The sequence below is a fragment of the Polypterus senegalus genome, chromosome 6, assembly GCF_016835505.1.
Source record: "Polypterus senegalus isolate Bchr_013 chromosome 6, ASM1683550v1, whole genome shotgun sequence".
NCBI classification, from domain to species: domain Eukaryota; kingdom Metazoa; phylum Chordata; class Cladistia; order Polypteriformes; family Polypteridae; genus Polypterus; species Polypterus senegalus.
Window position 1 is genome coordinate 183,243,564 of NC_053159.1, and position 18,959 is coordinate 183,262,522.

An 18,959-nucleotide genomic window follows, 5' to 3' on the forward strand; every position below is an offset into this window, starting at 1 on the left:
ACCAATGTGGTTCAATAGAAGATTTTGCAATTTTAAAACTGTGCAGAGTATGGTCTGTTCAAGATGTCTCAATGGATATGGAACCATCTCAACAGATTTCTTTGAGGAATAAATGAGCCACAGTTAAACAAAATTAGCCCATGGTTGGGGGGGAGGAACGAGATGTTTCATGCTGACAGACAGGCAGGCAGACAGACAGACATACAAACAGACAACTAGACTGACAAACAGACAGACAGACGGAGAGACAAACAGACAACCAGACTGACAAACAGGTAGACAGACAGACAGACAGACAGACAGGCAAACAGACAAACAGACAGAGAGACATACTGACAACCAGACTGACAAACAGGCAGACAGACAGACAGACAACCAGACTGAAAAACAAGCAGACAGACAGACAACCAGACTGACAAACAGGTAGACAACAAGACAAACAAACAGACAGACAGACAGGCAAACAGACAAAAAGACAGAGAGGCAGATAGACATACTGACAACCAGACTGACAAACAGGCAGACAGACAGACAGACAGACAAACAGATAGAGAGACAGATAGACATACTGACAACCAGACTGACAAACAGGCAGACAGACAGATAGACAGGCAGACAGACAGACAACCAGAATGACAAACAGGCAGACAGACAGACAGACAGAACCAGAGACAAACAGACAACAAGACTCACAAACAGACAATCATACTGACAAGCAGGTAGACAACAAGACAAACAAACAGACAGACAGACAGACAAACAGACAGATAGACATACTGACTACCAGACTGACAAACAGGCAGACAGACAGACAGACAACCAGACTGACAAACAGACAGACAACAAGACAAACAAACAGACAGACAGACAGACAGGCAAACAGACAAACAGACAGACAGACAAATATACATACTGACAACCAGACTGACAAACAGCTAGACAGACAGACAAACAGACAGACAGGCAAACAGACAAAAAGACAGAGAGACAGATAGACATACCGACAACCAGACAGACAAACAGGCAGACAGACAGACAAACAGACTGACAAACAGGCAGACAGACAGACAGACAACCAGACTGACAAACAGGCAGGCAGACACACAGACAGGCAGAACGAGAGACAGGCAGACAACCAGACAGACAGACAGACAGACAGACATGGCTATCACATAAGGGAAAAATTAAACCAGTAACTAATGTGTTGTTGAAATCGCAAAGAACATTTCTTCATTTTGAGGTAAAGATTTTTTGTTTTTAAGATTTAAAAATTTTAAAACTGTGTGATTTGTTTGAGGTATCTCAATGAAAATGGAAGCGTCTCGACCAATTTGTTTGTTAGAATAAATGTGTCATATTTTAACAAGATTGGCCAATGGAGGGCCAAGGAGTTTCATGCAGACAGACAGACAGACAGACATGACTATTATAATAGGGAAAATTTAAAAAGCAGTACACTAACACGTTATTAAAATCACAAAGAACGTTTCTACTTTTTGCGACAGACAAGACTGCAAAGCCGCTGATGCTTTTCATTGGGCGATTTTGAAATTTTTAAATTGTGTACAGTCCAGTCTGTTTGAGATATTTCAACGAAAATGGAACATTCTTGACAGATTTCCTGGAAGGATTAGTTTGCCTCATTTCAACAAGACTGGTTCACGGGGGCACTGAGGTATTTCAAGCAGAGAGACAGACAAAGGTGGCTATCACAATTGGTAAAATGAAAGTAGTAAACTAAGGCGTTGTTGAAGACGCAGAGAACCTTTCTCCGTTTTAAGACAGACAAGTTTTGCAAATTCGGCAACGTTTTTAACAGTTTGAAATTTTAAAACTGTGTACGGTACAATTTGTTTTAGATATCTCAACGAAAATGGAAGCATCTCGACAAATTTATGTCAAGAATAAGCGTGTCACAATTTCACAAGATTGACCCACGGAGAGCCGAGGTGTTTCCTGCAGACAGACAGACAGACAGACGGACGGACAGACATGGCTATCACAATTGGTAAAACGAAAACAGTAAATTAAGGCGTTGTTGAACTCCCAGAGAATGTTTCTCCATTTTAAGATACACAGGTTCGCAAAACCCGCCAAAGGTTTTTAAAAAATTTGAAATCTGTAACCTGAACAATCGGATTGTGATATCTCAACGGAAATAGGACACTCTTGACAAAGTTCCTTGAAGAACACGTTTCAACAAATTTGGCCCACGGAAGCAGAGAGGGAGCCATTTTTACATGAATTTGCATAGAACACGTGAAGCACCTACTGCAATAGCCGCAGAGAGACAGATGTGGCTATTGCAGTAGGTGCTTCACGTGTTCTATGTGAACACATGTAAAAATGGCTTCCCTATGGCAAGAACTATTTTGTGCACCTTTAGTTTTAAAAGTGTCGAGCCTCTTCAATTATTTGGCCCAATTATTTGATGAACTGGGATTAAAAAATGAATCAATGGTTAAGGTTTGGCATTTTCAAAGGAGTTAGTGTGCATCCCAGTTTGTTCTGATTTAGTTTTTCCATTACAGAGCTGCTGGTGCAGTTCATGGAAGCGCTCCTGGGAAAGGATGCCACTCTATCACAGCATAGAAGTTTATTAAATCTTTTTCTTATATAGTGTGTTAGTTACTAAAAAAAAGGTCTACACGCTGTATTTTCTAAACTCAAAAAGATTGCGCACGTCACACATTTAATTCAGAAATTCCGCTCACGCAGCATGTGTAACGTGTGCAAAATTATTTTGAAAATCTGATACAACAGTTTTCCCGTTCATCACACTTCATTACTTAATGAAGATGAAATCGATCACGACACGCAGATAGAGAAGAGACAGAAGACAAACGGGGAAGCAGACAAAAATAAGCCCACCAGCTGGTGTGTTAGCTCATGCCGACACGTCACCTGATTTCCCCACCGCATGAAAAACAGGTTGAGGAAATGTGCAGTTCTGGCCCCTCGGCTCCATCTTCTCATTTCGTCTTTCAGCGCAGGCCATTCCCTTCCTTGCGGCGGGCACCGCTGACTTTCTATTTCTGCGAGATCTCTGGCTGTGAGCCCCGCCGTTGGGAATCAGTGATATCCTCTGCGGTGTACCGGGAACATTTGCTGTTTTGGTGACTCCCGCAACCTCTCCCTTTGATCCTCATGCCAGGGGTCCCTTTACCTTGATCCGCTTTCTTTCTTGTTTTTTGTTCCAACAAATGGAAAAAAAATGAAAACAAGCAGGAATGGAAAATCACTTAATAATATCTTCCTTCCCTTGTGAAGTGACAGCAATGATTTATTTTCTTTAAATAATGCAGGCTTGCAATAAAAGTTGGAAGGCTGAGATCATGGGGGACGATCCAAAGCAGCTTACTGGGGATGAGAATTCAAATTTAAGGCGCACAAATATTGGAAACCTGCGCCGTGTTTCACTTTCTTTTAAGCAGATAATTAAAAGCGATAATAAAAGATCATTGATGTTGTGCCTCTGTTAAATCTGAGATGTGTTTCTCACTTGTTTCACCAGAATTTAAAAATTATAAATGGGGTCTGGAACAAAAAAAAAAGAAACTTGAAAAAAAATTAGAAGAGATATTAAAAAATAATATAAAGACATTAAGGTCATGCCTTTTGTAACACGTGGGATGTGTTTCTCCCTCTTTTAACCAGAATTACATTATTATAAATAGGATTTCAACAGAAAAAATTATAATAAGAGATCATTAAAATGATGCCATGGTGGCATGGTGCTGCAGTGGCAGCATTTCTGCATCTCGGTAATAAGATCAGAGCTTGTATGCTCACAATGTACAGAATGCACTTAGTTTTGGGTCAGATATTCTTACATAAGTAAATAAGTATCACTCTTTTGAATCAAGGGCAGCATGGTGGCGCAGTGGTAGCACTGCTGTCAAGTAGTTAGGAGACCTGGGTCCTGCGTGGAGTTTGCATGTTCTCCCCGTGTCTGCCTGGGTTTCCACCAGCAGTCCAAAGACACACAGGTTAGGTGGACTGGCGACTCTAATTGGCCCATGAATGTGTGTTTGTGTGTGTGTGTGTGTGTCCTGTGATGGACTAGCGCCCTGTCTATCTATCTATCTATCGATCGATCTATCTATCTATCTATCTATCTATCTATCTATCTATCTATCTATCTATCTATCTATCTATCTATCTATCTATCTAGGAAGGAGTATGGATTCAGGGGAAGAAACAGGATGAAGATTATCCTATCTAACCCAGAAGACAGGCAGAAGATGCAAGTGCTAGAGTGGGTACCCAGAGCAGGTTGGACCCAGGAACAATAGGTGGCCAGGGGGATGGTATAATGGAAGACAAACCTAGCAATACTATGGAGTCCCCCAAGACAATAAAAGACAGCTTCCTTGGCTGATCTTATCTCTACAGTTACCCGCCAGGCACTCTAGATATTGTAAATCCCTAGAGGAGCCTTGTTGGGTTCCTTGGAGACCTCCAGGGGATGCTGCAGGGACTTCTGTTTGTTCCAAAAGAGCTTCCATTGGGCCACATCCTAGCACTGGAAGTACTCCTGAGTCAGGGATCAAAGAAGCTGCTCAACCTCATTAAGATGAGTCATAGTTGGGTAGATGGGGACAAAGCTTGTCTGGGAAGTGTAGAGAACATTAGAACATTAGGACCCTCTAGACGAAAACAAGCCATTCAGCCCAACAAAGCTCACCAGTCCTCTCCACTTATTTCTTCCAAAAAAACATCAAGTCTTGAAAGTCCCAAAAGTCTCCCTGTCTACCACACTACTTAGTCACTTATTCCAAGTGTTTATCGTTCTTTGTGTAAAGAAAAACTTCCTAATGTTTGTGTGAAATTTCCCCTTAACAAGTTTCCAACGGTGTCCCTGTGTTCTTGATGACCTCATTTTAAATGAGTTCAATCCACTGCAATAATTCCCTTCATAATTTTAAACAATTCACTCAGGTCTCCTCTTAATCTTCTTTTTCTTAAACTGTAAAGGCTCAGCTCTTTTAATCTTTCCTGATCACTCATCCCCTGTAGCCCTGAATCAGCCTAGTCGCTCTTCTCTGGACCTTTTCTTGTGTTGTTGTGCCCTTTTTGTACCCTGGAGACCCAGAATGCACCCAGGACTCCAGATGAGGCCTCACCAGTGTATTATAAAGACTTGAGCAGAACCTCCTGTGACTTGTGCTCCACACATCAAGGCGCTATATAACCTGACATTCTGTTAGCCTGACTCTTAAATTCTTCTCATAAGGCAAACTCTCGATTTTTCGACCTCCCATTGTGTACTCAAACCTCACATTTTTACTTTCTATGTGTAATCCTTTACATTTACTGACATTAAATTTCATCTGCCACAAATCTGCCCAAGGCTGTCTGCTGTCCAAGTCCTTCTGTGATGATATAACGGATTCCAAATTATCTGCTAATCCACCTATCTTGGTGGAATAGAGGAGGAAAAGAGAATGAGACAGCATGGTGGGATTTGGGTTTGTTGCACTTCTAGAGCCTCAGTGGAAGGCATCTGCATAAATAAACTGGTATTATCTGAGTGGGACTTGTGTCTGGAGTTGGGCGATCTGTGGCGCCCTCTACTGTCCTATCTATCTTATATAGTGCCTTTCCTATCTATCTATCTATCTATCTATCTATCTATCTATATAGTGCTTTTCATATCTATCTATCTATCTATCTATCTATCTATCTATCTTATATAGTGCTTTTCATATCTATCTATCTATCTTATATAGTGCCTTTCATATCTATCTATCTATCTATCTATCTATCTATCTATCTATCTTATATAGTGCCTTTCATATCTATCTATCTATCTATCTATCTATCTATCTATCTATCTATCTATCTATCTATCTATCTTATATAGTGCCTTTCATATCTATCTATCTATCTATCTATCTATCTATCTTATATAGTGCCTTTCATATCTATCTATCTATCTATCTATCTATCTATCTATCTATCTATCTATCTTATATAGTGCCTTTCATATCTATCTATCTATCTATCTATCTATCTATCTATCTATCTATCTATCTATCTATCTATCTATCTATCTATCTATCCGTGTGTAAGCTGTGTCCCAGGTTAGCACCTGCCTAGTCTCTGAAGCCTACCGGTTGTGCTCCACGCGCCACCACCATGAACAGGATTAGGACGTTTAGGTAATGGATGGTTGGGTGATTTAAGGCCGTTCTTCTTTCAAAGAGACTCAGATATAGAATAAACTACAACTTGCACTTTATGTAACTTTTTAATTCACAATGTGAGGATGTGCTGAGGATCCCTGCAGGCTTCAGGTTATGTTCTCACATCAGTACCTAGTCAGTAAGATCAGTCGAGTTCCTCCATTGTCTTTATAGATGTGGCTCTGTGCACGGGGGCAAAGTCACTCAGGGACAGAATGGGGTCTTCAACAAACTCAAACACACAGTTGTCCAGAATATCTTGGTCTGCTGGAGCATCGACAGGACCAGAACCAAGGGGCCTGACCCAAACCCTCCTCCTCTTCCTCCACCTGTGCAGTCCAGGATGAAGAGTTCTCCTGGTATCCACCAAACCCGGTCTGCTCCATCAGACTGCCAGTCACTAAGTGTGACTCTTCCCTTCAGAGGTCGCGTCTCCACTGCTCCAGGGTCCAGTGGAGGTCCGTGTGTCTTAAACGTCTCCGGCTGGTGCTTGGCACTGCACATCATGATATTGTGGTTGTGTGCAGCTGCTGGACCATGGAGGCCCAACTCATGAAGCTCTTGGGCTGATCTTGTGCTCTCTGAGGCAGTTAAGAAACTCCGCTGTGAACGACGACACAGAGAAGAGGCCATTTTCTTCTTTTTTTTGTTTTTCATGTTTCGTCCCTCTGCGGCTCCGCTCTTTAAGTCTGTCTGTTCTTCCACTGATCAAGCAGAGCAGGAATTTCACACGCTGACTTGTGGCAAAGGTGGCATCCTGTGGAAGTGCCACGTTTAAAGTCACTGAGCTCTTCAGTACGAGCAAGCTTTTGTCAATGGAGACGGCAGGGCTTTCAGTTTGATTTGACGTACCTGCTGGCAATGACCATCACTTTTGGGGGGCTTCCACATACTTGTAGCCATGCAGTGTCCATGAAGGGATTTCAGCAGCCGGACCACTCCACACTCCTGGGTGTAATCCTTGGTCCAGCCATTGTCCGCTTTGCACATTCCATCCTCCTCCCCACCAATTCCCCCCTTCAGACCCCAAAAAGTCTCCATTAAGTTCTTTGCCCACTTTAGAATGTCTCCATGTGAGGATTTAAGTGTGATTTCCATTTATTTTTACATTTTTGCCAAACATTCTTCAGGGCACTGGACCCATTTTTTACAAATGTCTAAATACAGAATTAGGACACACAAACAGACCCATATTTGTTTAAACAGACCACTTTGATGCCAGTTAGTGCCAAGTGATGGAATGGTGCCCACCCAGCAATGATTCTTGTCTTGTATTCAGCCCAACTGGGGCGGCCACCATCTCTCCATAACTCTAAACTACATAAAGAAAATGGAGGGACGTGTGGAAGGGTTAGGCTTAAGATTGAGGGGACCAAACGGCTGAAGGGACGCACGCTCTGGCACACTGATCTCTTAAATAAAATTTTATTTCCAGATATATGCACCCTCAACAATTCATTCAATTAAACCACTCTAGACCCAGCACTTATTACCTAAATATTGTTTTTTTTTAATCAGTATCTCAGTTTTATGATGGAATCTCATCATTTTTGCAGTCAAATATGCAATTCTAGTAGAGGGTTCAAGTAGAATGCCCCCTACTGGTCAAACTTAAAACTGCATTAAAAAAGTGAATGAAATATATAATAAAATGATACTAAAAATAAACTTTAAGAAATAATCAATAAATGGGTTATTGGGTTTTAATATACGTTTAAATAAGGCAGTATAAACATTTTAAAAAAACAAATAAATAAATGGTTAAAATAAGAGCTCTGGGCGGCACGGTGGCGCAGTGGGTAGTGCTGCTGCCTCACAGTAAGGAGACCCGGGTTCGCTTCTCAGGTCCTCCCTGTGTGGAGTTTGCATGTTCTCCCCGTGTCTGCGTGGGTTTCCTCCCACAGTCTAAAGACATGCAGGTTAGGTGGACTGGCGATCCTAAATTGTCCCCAGTGTGTGGATGTGTGTGTGCCCTGCGGTGGGCTGGCGCTCTGCCCGGGGTTTGTTTCCTGCCTTGCACACTGTATTGGCTCCAGCAGAACACTGTGACCCTGTAGTTAGAATATGATGGGTTGGATAACGGATGGATGGATGGATAAGAGCTCTGAAGAGGATTTTAAGCATCAGAACCTTATATACTAATTAAGATTAGGGCTGTGATTTTACAGATTTTAAGATATCCTGTCGACATGTTCGTCTTCATCACATCCAAATTCTCGGGCTGGGCACTGGCACGAAAAACACGAATCTAAAAAATGGAAGGTGAGATGGAGGGATCGTCAGTTATAGACAGAAGGAAACGGCCGCTATAAGTGAATTATTTAAAAAAGGCGAATTCAGCGTACAGCCAATGCAGTGCCAGGAGACATCATCTGAAACTGTCAGAAGTGAAGAAGAAGTCAAATAATTAATAACCCCATATTTCATTAACATTTGCCAGTCGCTTCGTTTTATATAGTGCTTATCTTTGTAGGCGATACTAAATAAAATTCTCAGAAGTAAAGAAGAGGAAATAATTAAGGGAACCGGGGGAAACAGCAAAGGGATGTGATAGATAGGCTGACAGCATTGTTCAAAGTGATGAGCCGTCATATTATCTGCTGCGAGGAGGGAAGCAATTGAAGGATCCAAACAAAAACCAAAGGAAGTCGAAATGCAGCTGAGCGCAGGACACGGTGAGCAAACGTGTGGGAAAAAAGAAAAGAAAAATGAAAAACTGGACGGTGTGTTCAGCGTGATTTTAAAGCGCTGCTTAGGAAACTTTGATTCTGCCACAATGCGGCGTATGAAGTCACCTCCTCTGTAGAGCAATAGACAGACAGAGAGACAGATAAATAGGAAAGACACCATCAGATACACGATAACTGCCAATTATAGACAGACAGCGAGGGCGTGGCTAATGATATGTGAGGAGGGAGGGGCTAATTAATGTTGGGAAGGGAGGGGCAAATGGCAGATACTTTAAAAAGTAAACAAGGGGCTAATGAGATTAGGGAGTCAATAATTAAAGAATGATAGATAAAGAGGAAAAGGATGAATAGTAAGGTAGTATATAAGATGCAGAGAATGATAATTATACAGTACATAAAAAGTGAGGTGGTGCCTAATGATATGTGAAGTGGGAGTGGCTAATTATGGTCAGGAAGGGAGGAGCTAATGGCAGATAAAAGTAGAAATAATTAGGTAGTCAGTATATAGATAGATAGATATGAAAGGCACTATATGATAGATAGATAGATAGATAGATAGATAGATAGATGTGAAAGGCACTATATAATAGATAGATAGATAGATAGATAGATAGATAGATAGATAGATAGATAGATAGATAGATAGATAGATAGATAGATAGATATGAAAGGCACTATATAATAGACAGACAGACAGACAGACAGACAGACAGACAGATAGATAGATAGATAGATAGATAGATAGATAGAAAAACTTACTTACTGACTGACTAGATAAACACTTTTTCTGAAAGGCCACCCATATTTCAGGGCACCAAAACTGTTTGTGGCAATTGGTATCGCCGGTGTTTGTGATTCTTCCTTAGGCATTGTACAACAGTTCTGTACTTTTGAATTGATGATCTGCCTCTCCTCTTCATTCATTGGTCAAGGCACCTGTCGTTATTTCAAAAGTCAGTCAGTATCCAACCCGCTATATCCTAACACAGGGTCACAGGGGTCTGCTGCCAACACAGGGTGCAAGGCAGGAACAAACCCCGGGCAGGGCACCAGCCCACCGTGGGGTACACACACACACCAAGCACACACTACGGACAATTTAGGATCGCCAATGCACCTAACCTTCATGTCTTTGGACTGTGGGAGGAAACCCACGCAGACACGGGGAGAACATGCAAACTCCACGCAGGACCCACATCTCCTAACTGCGAGGCAGCAGCGCTACCACTGTGCCACCATGCTGCCCTTGATTAAAAAGAGTGATACTTATTTATTTATGTAAGAATATCTGACCCAAAACTATGTGCATTCTGTACATTGTGAGCATGCACTTGGGTGACCTGAAGTGTGGATTATTCAACACGATTAACATGAGATTTTCTTGTGGATGTTTTTGTGAATGTTCAGTGTTGGTTATTTTTATTATATCAGACTTTTTATGTTCTCCAATAAAATATGAGATTAAAATTTTTCTCAGCCATAGCTACAAACTATGTGAGGTAACACAAAATAATATCATTTTCAGTTGTGTATTATTTTAAGTATTTCCGTTATGTTTGTGAAAGGCGCTATATGAAACATGATGTAGTCATTACTTATGAACAAAATATTTTTTTACCCCAAAATAAAGATATATTTACCAGTGTTTTGATTGAACTGGTAAGGCGCTATATCGACAGAGTGTAAGGGCCCATTCCAAGTGCCGCCTTAGGGGTTCATGCTACTTATGCGCCGTGACAATTATTTTTTTTTGTTTCAAAGACATTCTGAATCTTTTTACATTTTTCGCCTCTTTTGTCCAGTCTGCACTTACTGATGCATGAAATTGAAATTCCAGTCTGTGAGTGGGGAGAGAAAGAGTCGAATTTATTACAATTAGGACGGGACACCGCAGTAAACACCGGCTTGGCTCTCGTTTCTGTCACTAACCTGGCCGGATGACACGGACTCGTTTGGTGACATCGACGCATTCTCCTCTGTGACCGGTCGGGCTACTTGCTTTAAGGTTGGTTATGATTTCGTGTTGATCCTACGGAAAACAACGAATTCAGGCTCAGCATTTGACAAAAATCTGAAACGTCACAAGTGTCCCGTGTCAAAAGAAATCCCTCCCCGTTTTCAGGTTTCATTACACAATGACATTTGTCGCCTGTCAGATTATGTCAGGATGCACGTTATGTCCATTTGTCAGAAGGCTTTCTTTAGGTGTTTTTTTTCCAGAGCTACACGGTCGTTGGTTTTTATAAATCCAATTTGTAGAAGGAAAATGGATGTGTTTGTCGGACTCGAAGAGACGTGAACTCGTTTAATAATAAAATTTCTGATGGCTGATCTCGCACTTTACATTGTATATAGCGCACCGACGCCGTGAGACTGTCCTGATAATGAGAGACAATGGAGAGCCCCGCTGCACCGGCGTCACACCTCAGATCACCTCCTGTCACCTCGGCCAGCCGCACCGCCGAGCAGCGCAATCAAAACCCGCCGCCACTACCGACGGGCTTAATTTATAGAAAAGGTTGACAGTGGGCCACCATACTGCACATTCACTTTAGCACAGCTTGTCATAATAGTCGTCATAATGTCGAGATGTTTGGAGTCATCAATGACAGCCAGAAAACTGCAGGAAGAAAAAAAAATGGAATGGCACCTGAGCTGAGACAAATACAAGGCGACAAAGTCACCCGACACGGCCTGGCTACTGGCTCTGTGTGACACGGGATTTACGAACCGCATTCACCCTGTCCGCTCTCTTTAAATCAGCCGTCCCTGTTTAGTCTCAGACCAGTGGAGTGAAGAGAGGGCCGGCAGCTCCGTCTCTGCCTTTAAAGGGTTAACAGTCTGAAAGGAGCGTCTGAGGATCAATGCACAGGTGAGAGGAGGTGGCAGCAAATCCTAAAGTGCGTCTCTGTCATCGAATAATAATAATAATAATAATAATAATAATAATAATAATAATAATAATAATAATAACTCTCTGGTAGGCCAATACAGGCAAGGTCGGCACTCAGAAGGGGAGGCACTATATAGAGCAGAGAAAGGCAAGACACCCTCTGATGAAAAGAGAGAGAAAAGGCACTATATAAGAGATAGATAGATAGATCGATAGATAGATAGATGTGAAAGGCACCATATAATAGATAGATAGATAGATAGATAGATAGATAGATAGATAGATAGATAGATAGATAGATAGATAGATAGATATGAAAGGCAATATATGATAGATAGATAGATAGATAGATATGAAAGGCACTATATGATAGATAGATAGATAGATAGATAGATAGATAGATAGATAGATAGATAGTTTAAGGCTTTTGTTTATCTCTACTTCATTCAGTTCCTTGGTGTTTGCCGTAAGGTGCCACGACAGTCTGTCCTTGTTCGCCTTGTGTTTATGGTGGCGCGGTTGGCAGGATTATTAGAGAACCATAGTCTGGCTGAACAACAAGATATAATGGCAGTCATTCAGGCCTTGGCTCTTAAAGTGCAGTTGCTGCAGATGGCTCTCTCTCAGTTATTACTGCCACTCCATCCAGATGACGACTATGCCACTTGACAAACAAGTTCACTTTCCAGCAAAGCCTGTATAATTGAAGAACATCTATCAAGGTACTAAATCCAAAGTAGATAGTAAAGTTGCTATTGAATAAATTGAAAAAGGCACTACATGCTATAAAGATAGAAATAATAATAATAATAATAATAATAATAATAATAATAATAATAACAGATAATAAAACTCGGAGATTCCATCAATGACAAACAGCTCAGGCGCTATATAATAGCCACATCGAATAGCACTCATCACATGATCGACATCCCATTGTTACAGCCCAGTAAATTCCCCCAATCAAAGCCCCCCAAGTGTTGATCTTTGAAGTTTTCTCACATTTCTTTCCACCTTTTCCCACCCCCGGGGGTCTCAAGCTCCGGGAGTACACAGAAGTGTTTTGACCAAATCTTTAGAGGAGCAGCTCCACTGAATGAAGTCCCCCCGAGGATTTCCAAGTTTACTCTCGTTTTCTAAATTGAGAATTACTGCCAGCCTCATCCAGGTTCCTTGCACGTTAATATTTTCTCTCATGCGGTCCGATCAATGCGCTGGAAAGCCATTTCTTATAATTCTTCTGGCTACTTAGTGGCACAGCTGAATTATGGCCAACAAATCCAACACACATTCATTCTTAGTGTGACGGCTTTACAGCCCTCATTATCCGCTTTGCAGCCATTGAACTGAACTGAGACCTGCCGAGTTTTATGGATACCCAGCAGTCTCATTCGAAGGCTGATTTTATGTCCTTTAAAAATTAGGGAAAGGTGAACGTTGTGTACATGCATTGAAGCCCTCCCAGCGTAAGCAGTAAGGGGATCAATGAATCAAAATGTTCTCAGGAAAAGTTGCCATTGGATTATTTACACTTGCAGTGATGGCTAATTAAAGCCGCCGGTAACGAGGACCAGATGCCCTGACGGAGCGGCACACTGGCGCACTGTGTAGTGAATTGGGGGGTGCAGACGAGTCAAAATAAAAATAAAAAAAAGAGGCTTGTATTGCAAATCCGGAGCCATTCCAGGGATTAGGCTCTACTTTCTGGACTAAGTCTTGGAATTTATGGTGGGGCTTTACAGCCACCAGACGTGTCTTGTTCAGCCCCTCTTATCAGTCCTGCTCGGTAATCACTTAGGGAATTCCTTTTAGTTCCTCCAGGGTTAGCATAACATAGCTGTTTTTTTTTTTTTCTGAAGATTCTAAAGAACCTTAGATTCATCCCATTTCTAGTCTGGTTAGTGTCACGGAGGTGGGCAGAACGTACCCCCAAAGGTGTTGGGTGCAGGACAGGAACGAGCCTCAGATGTGATGCCAGTTCATTACAGTGGCACACATGCCCAGACATCCGCACAGTCCTAGTTTAGAAGATCTTGTACTTGTGATGGTATTGGGGGGGTGGTAGCTGGGGTTGGCTTGGTGTGTGTGTGGGGGGATCAAAATGAGAGCACCAGGACAAGGAGCCACACAGAAATGGAGAAGAGCAGGGGATTTGTAAGATGAGGGCCTCTGGAGGACTAACAATCCATCCTTGTTCCCCAATTAAAAGAAAATCGGTAAAATGTCACACGCGGCTGCCAACCTGTGTCACAAAAAGACATCAAAGGTTTGGGGCAGCTACCCGTGTAATATCCCTGGCTGCAAAATGGGTCATTTTTGTTGAGTTGTGTATGGTACAATATCCAAAATGGAACTGGCATAAGTTGCGTAAAATGGCAGCTTTAAAGGTTGTGACAGGAAGTTATGTCATCTGGAGCGCTAAAACCAGAAAGCAATGTCTTTGAGACCAATAAGTGACGTCACTGATGGCGCCGGTACCGGACGTGATGTTGTCAAAAACACCGGCACCTAGTGGGATTTCCCGAGGATAGTCTGCAGAGGACAGAGAGAGAAAGTTAGTGCAGCTCACCATCCCCTGGTCTGGCGTGATATTACTATTCTTTAGACAGACGGGTATCAGAAAGAGTGAAAGGGAGGGTCTACAGGACAGTAGTGAGACCAGCTATGTTATATGGGTTGGAGACGGTGGCACTGACCAGAAAGCAGGAGGCAGAGCTGGAGGTGGCAGAGTTAAAGATGCTAAGATTTGCATTGGGTGTGACGAGGATGGACAGGATTAGAAATGAGGACATTAGAGGGTCAACTCAGGGTGGGAGACAAAGTCAGAGAGGTGAGATTGCGTTGGTTTGGACCTGTGCAGAGGAGAGATGCTGGGTATATTGGGAGAAGGATGATAAGGATAGAGCTGCCTGGCAAGAGGAAGAGAGGAAGGCCTAAGAGAAGGTCTATGGATGTGGTGAGAGAGAACATGCAGGTGATGGGTGTGACAGAGAAAGATGCAGGGGACAGAAAGATCTGGAAAAAGATGATCCGCTGGCAAGATGCAGGGGACAGAATGATCTGGCAAAAAGATGGACCGCTGGCAAAACCTAGCGGGAGCAGCAGAAAGAAGTAGGAGAAGAAGCGCATGCACACGTTTGTGACACCTGCAAATCATGAAGTCCACAAATCTGAAAACTTGAAGTCCAAATTATGGAGCTCTTCATGATGTGCTGAAGGCCAGGAAAGCAATTCTACATGGCAGCGGGATTGCTTCATAAATGAGGACAATCTACAAACTCTTGATAAGTGCCTTCAGCTTGGGAGAGGTGCTATATAGATAAAATGTATTATTATTATTATTATTATTATTATTATTATTATTATTATTATTATTATATCCTCCTCTCAGCACTTGGGTATTTGCCATAAGTCAACCAGGCCTCTCAGGCTGTGAGTTCAGCTCATCTAAGAATGCAGGCCACTTTACAGTGCGATCTTCTGAATCTTTTTCCTGCTGGATCTCCTGTCCAGCTGCACTTGGATCCCAGTCTTGATGCCTGTGTTGCACTTATATCTGATTTTGATCTTTCAGTCTTTATACTTGATGATCTTCTCTGCCTTCTTGCGAAGGATGTTGTTGTCATCTAGGATCATCATATCGATGAAGATGCACAAATTTCTCTTCTTGTCGTGGAACACGATGTCTGGAATATGAGTGGTGATGATTAAATATCTGTGAGAACTGTCTTATCCCTCATGATGATTGTCAACGATCATGCCTGGTATATGCTTATTCCACTTGTCTGTCATCAGAACACCCAGATGTTGGCATAGTGCCCAATGCAGGTACATACTGACCTTGATGTGACGTTCAGGATATTCTTTTGGATCCACTACATGGCATTCGGATAAAATGTGGCTGATGTTCTCCTCAGCTTCACCACACAGATGGCATTTGCTGTTGACTGGTGTGCCTATAAGGCCTGATCTTGATCAACTGTGATAAGGCTTTCAGCTCCTCCTTGAAGCTATGTATACATCAGGTCCTTGTTAATGTATATTATTATTATTATTATTATTATCTCTTCTCTCATTTTTTGTGCTGGTTGCTTTTTACCAGGACACCACCAAGTTCCTCAGGTCTTATTGTTGGATGGTCAGGGGCCTCATGTATAAACGGTGCGTACGCACAGAAATGTTGCGTAAGAACTTTTCCACGTTCAAATCACGATGTATAAAACCTACACATGGCGTAAAGCCACGTACTTTTCCACGGTACCTCATGCCTTGTCGTACGCGCAAGTTCTCCGCTCGGTTTTGCAAACTGGCGGCACCCAGCGTCAAAGCAGTGCTACTGTTTCTGTGTGGTTACTCATTATTTTCCTGACACGGCTTTATAAATACACTGAAACTAACCGCATATTGTTTATTAGTGTAACGCATCTGATTGTAATTAACTTGTAACAATATAATGGTCCAGGGAACAGCCATAGTATTCCAAATACCATAACTGCTTTAGCGTTGTTACTCTCACTTCTTCTTCTTCTTCTTCTTCTTCTTCTTCTTCTTCTTCTTTCAGCTCCTCCCGTTAGGAGTTGCCACAGCGGATCATCTTTTTCCATATTTCTCTCACTGCACCACTCAGAGTATTTATATCACTGTATCTGAGTGTGAATCACAGCAGCAGCTGATCGGAAAGAGAATTATCGGCATACAGCTTCAAGGACACGCTGTCTCAGCCACTGCAAAATGTTTCAAAGCCTTTCCTGTACGGACCTCGCGGTTCAAAACAGTTTCATCCCAAGAACTTTAAATGCACTCAATCAAGTGCTCCTTGTAGAACTGTCTTTACTTATAAGTACAATCACCTCACTGTAAACTTGCACTACAGTTATATCATCGCACAACCTGCGCCACTTTATAAAGCGCATATTTACATATGATGACGATATCATTTTAAGGTGAAATGCAGCAAAATATGTTTGTTAAATTATACAGATAAAACTTTAACTTCATTTAAATAATCTATATTCTTCACTGGGACTGTCGTGAAGGATAGAATAATTAAACATGTACTACGAAGATATTTCAATGTTCTTTAAACGTTTTGAAGAATCGGCGCTAAGCTTACAGATGGCTTAACGTCTATTACAGAGCTGATTGTATGGCGATCGGTTACTTGGGGAAAGAAAAGCAAGGACTGCAGGGGGCCACGCCAATATATATTGAATATAAAACAGAAAGAAAATAACAACACAGCTAAAAGCAGCGACAAATTTCGCAAAAGTTAAATGCTTGTGTCATGAGCACGAGGCTATGCAGTGTCTGCAACGGACGTGGCCATCCACCGTGCATAAGCTACCTTACTGACATTGGCGGGCGAAGGAGCCACCGATTCTTCCTCTGCCCAGTGCCACCACAAGCCTAGAGCCGCCCCTGAGTACTGCTGCAATAAATTATTTCATCGAAGTGAAACACATGTTTAATAACGTGCTTTAAATCATCAAAATGACATCACGTATACATCTCAGTATTTTAGTTATTCAGAGAGCTGTAATATCACAAATGTAATGGACTCTGTGTCCAGTTGGAGGAAGAGAGCCAGTTTAAGAAGCAAGTAGTGATTCACACACATAGAGCACATAGAAGATCAAATACAAAACAAAGCATTTAACGTGCTACTTTAATTACGATGTGATTTGAGAAACTGGTTAATTAAACGATTTTAAGATGAAGTTTATGATGTTCTACTTTAATGACAAAATAAACTACGTGATTAAAGTGGAAATGTCGAGATTGAAGTTGACATTTCGTGCTTTTTCCCCACCGTGTGCCTTTTTTCTCTGTACCCTAATAATCTTTCATGTGACACTCAGACAGTGGGCTTACATCTCGGCTTTCACGGCGACTTTGATATGTGACTTCTTTTTTATTTCCGGCACTGTGCGATTTTGTGAATGTGAGCTTTCAAGTTTCTCCAACACGCTATGTCACTCGATCAACTTCCTTTTGTTGATTATACCACGGTTTATTTGAACAAATAGTATGTTTTTCCTTTGCCTCCACTTGGTATTCGCTGAAATTCTTATATTTCCCTCGTGCTTTTCCCATTGTCTTTTCACAGAAGGCTGAGTTTAAGGGCGATTTATATTGATTTGCATATTCAAAGAGGCGTAATTCTGGGAGGATTTGGGCGTTACATAAAGCGCGTGCACGAGCGTTAGTTTTCACGCTGATCGGGATTTATGTAGCAGAAGAACGTGGAAGTTGGAGTACGCACAGATTCCTGCATCTGGATTTTTCTGTGCGTAAACACATTTCGGCTTTTGTGCTTACGCCATGTTATAGTGCGAGTTCTACGCACGGCGTTATACATGAGGCCCCAGGTCTTTGTAAAGTATGTGGGTGATTCTGAGAGGGGCAACCTTTAGTACCAGGAGGTGATGACCTGGGAACTGACAGCCATGGGCATCGTCTATTTCCTGTGACACTGAAAGTCATAACCGAGGATGAACTTAATGGCAAGTGAGGATGCAACAAGAAGTTAATGGTGCAAAGTGAGTTTGATTCAAATGGCATCTAGCGTTCAGTGCATGAATCTTCTAAATAATAATCCATGAAATCAAAAGTTAACATCAATTATTAAAACCAAGAATGAGTCAAAACCAAGGTGTCACGCGTGTGTGCATAGGGGACACTTCAAGGGCTTTGGTGATGGTAATTCTCCATCTGTCCAGGGGTTGGCGCTGTGTGATGATGTTCTCTATCTCTTTTTCTCCCTCTGCAGACCAGAAGATTGACAGCTCTCCTCCACCAATGTCACTTCTGGTGTCCGTCTACCTGGACCCGCCCCTTCCTAACCCGATTGCTATATGACTGCAAGGAGTGCCATCTTGGGCAGTCTGCTAAATGAGACTCAGGTCTGAAGAAGACTTTTTGCACTTAAGCATAAAATGATCAACCAATTATGAGGGGTTTCCCCAAGGGTGCCCCAAAACTTTGACGTTTTTTGTGTTGTTTGTTACAAAGTATAAATTAAGCGTCAGAAACAGCTCTTCCCTCTCTGTCACCCTTGACTCCTCTGCTCAGCAGGATAAATGTGGTCCTCCGATTGGCTCCTGTTCCAGCCACCTCCTTTATCATCCACACCGAGCCTGGTTCCTTCACCCTGCCACCTTCTATTGGTATCTGCATGACCCACTAGAG